This window comes from Danio aesculapii, chromosome 24, assembly GCF_903798145.1.
Source record: "Danio aesculapii chromosome 24, fDanAes4.1, whole genome shotgun sequence".
NCBI classification, from domain to species: Eukaryota; Metazoa; Chordata; class Actinopteri; order Cypriniformes; family Danionidae; genus Danio; species Danio aesculapii.
In genome coordinates this window covers 820,508-823,527 of record NC_079458.1, presented here as the reverse complement: position 1 = coordinate 823,527, position 3,020 = coordinate 820,508, and positions in this window count along the sequence as shown.

The window sequence follows — 3,020 nt, the reverse complement described above, 5'->3', positions numbered from 1 at the left end:
TTTTAAACTAAAATTTAAAATAAATAATTTAATATCAAAATAAAATAATATATGCAACAAAACAACTACTTTTTAAAAAGGTCTATAATAAATAAAAAAAGATGTGCTGACATAATTTTGGACAAACCCAGTTGTTGAGTTAAAGTGTCATTTAAAATTAACTGATAAAATATTTGACCCAACATTGACTTATGACAACCCAGCAATTTTTAGAATGAATGCATCCTGAAATAATCTGTATTATGAGAGTCAGTGCTGGTGTGTGATGATTCCTCCGGCTGTAATCCACACACAGAGTCAAATGAATTACAGAGTCAAATGTCAGCAGTTCAGTGTGTGTGTGTGTGTGTGTGTGTGTATCAGAGGACATCAGTAAAGAGCAGAACAGACGCACACAAGCATGAGAAAGAGCCTGCAGAACAGCCCAGAACACACACTCGCACGCACGCAGACCGGAAAACACACATCATTTCACGCTTCACACTCAACTCTACAAATAGAGCATCTCCTTTACGCAACACAACGCTTTTTTACGCATTTATACGAGTTTTGGGGGGGTTTCACATCAATTTTGGATTTGAAACAACATGATGGCAGAACTTTTATTTTTCAATGTACTTTTCTTGTCGTTCTATTTCTGCAATTTAGAGATTAAGCAACAATACTCAGGTAGGCTGTGGCATTGACACGATGATCAATTGGTACTAATGGACCCAAAGTGTGCCAAGAAAATCTCCCCCACACCATTACACCACCACCACCAGCCTGAACCGCTGATACAAGGCAGGATGGATACATGCCAAATTCTGACCAGACCCAACGTTTCTCCAATCTTCTCTTGTCCAGTTTTGGTGAGCCTGTGTGAATTGTAGCCTCAGTTTCCTGTTCTTAGCTGACAGGAGCAGCACCCGGTGTGGTCTTCTGCTGCTGTAGCCCATCCGCCTCAAGGTTGGATGTGTTGTGTGTTCAGAGATGCTCTTCTGCAGACCTCGGTTGTAACGAGTGCTTATTTGAGTTACTGTTGCCTTTCTATCAGCTGGAACCAGTCTGGCCATTCTCCTCTGACCTCTGGCATCAACAAGGCATTTGCGCCCACAGAACTGCCACTCACTGGATATTTCCTCTGTCGGACCATTCTCTGTAAACCCTAGAGATGGTTGTGCGTGAAAATCCCAGTAGATCAGCAGTTTCTGAAATACTCAGAGCAGCCCGTCTGGCACCAACAACCATGCCACGTTCAGCGTCACTTAAATCCCCTTTCTTCCCCATTCTGATGCTCAGTTTGAACTGCAGCAGATCGTCTTGACCATGTCTACATGCCTAAATGCATTGAGTTGCTGCCATGTGATTGGCTGATTAGATATTTGCGTGTGTGTGTATATATAGTTGAAGTCAGAATTATTCGCCCCCATTTGAATTTATTTTCTGTTTTAAATATTTCCCAAATGATGTTGAACAGATTCAGGAATTTTTCACAGTATGTCTGATGATATTTTTTCTTCTAGAGAAAGTCTTAATTGTTTTATTTTGGCTAGAATAAAAGCAGTTTTTACTTTTTTATGAACCATTTTAAGGTCAATATTATTAGCCCCTTTAAGCTATATATATTTTTGATAGTCTACAGAACAAACCATCATTATACAATAACTTGCCTAATTACCCTAACCTGCCTAGTTACCCTAATTACCCTAGTGAAGCCTTTAAATGTCACTTTAAGCTGTATAGAAGTGTCTTGAAGAATATCTAGTCTAATATTATTTACTGTCATCATGACAAAGAGAAAATAAATCAGTTATTAGAGATGAGTTATTAAAACTGTTATGATTAAAAATGTGTTGAAGAAATCTGCTCTCTGTTAAGCACAAATTGGGGAAAAAAATAAACAGGGGGGCTAATAATTCTGACTTCAACTGTATATATATATATATATATATATATATATATATATATATATATATATATATATATATATATATATATATATATATATATATATATATATATATATATATATATATATATATGTATATATATATATATATATACACATAGATAGTCAAGCCCAAATTATTCATACCCCTGGCAATTCTGACTTAAATTTTAAAATGTAAATAAAAGCTGAGTAATATTACAATGATGACTCTTGTACATAGTCTTATTATCATTTGGGAGAAGTCTGTGTCATTTACCGTATTGCTGGTTGAATAGAAGTAACTTTAAGTCAGAATTTGTCAGGTGTATATATATATTTTTATTTATTTGTTTATTTATTTATTTATTTTGCATGAACTATTCTTTCATTGCATACCTAATAAACCTTTGTTTGGGTGTAAGTTTGAGTATATAATGAACTTAAACATTGACATTTTGAAGTTCTTTTATATTATTGGTGTGTTAAAATGTATAAATTGACTTATATAATTAGTATATAGTTTTTATAGTTTGTTTAATATTAAAAGGAAAATTGCTGTTTTATTTCATACTGTTTTGGAGCTTTTGACTCTAATTTGAGCATTACTTATTCTTTTTATTCAACCATATTAAATCTGTTTTTCCATCGCATTAATGTTATTTTTTAGTATTTAATTTAGGTTTAAAACAACATTTATAAATTTTTCATGTTTAATATATCATTATAGTTTACAGATTAAGGCAAAAGCATGTAGGTGTAGGTTTGAGAATATGAATTTGTTAAATATTGATATTTAACTTGTTTGCACAAAAATAATTAATTGTATTTACACGAATAGTTTGTATTACTGTAAATGCAAACTTTTTATACTTTATATTCTCTGCCTATTTAATTCCATGCCTTTTAGAACCTGTTTTTAATGTTTTTAAATAATATTTAATCAATTTTTTAATCAATATTTAATCAATTTTCAACATTTATGTTTAATTTTTATTATTTTACTTATTTTTGAATGCATCTATTTATACATTCATTCATTCATTCATTTTCCTTCGGCTTAGTCCCTTTATACATCAGAGGTCGCCACAGAGGAATGAACCGCCATAAT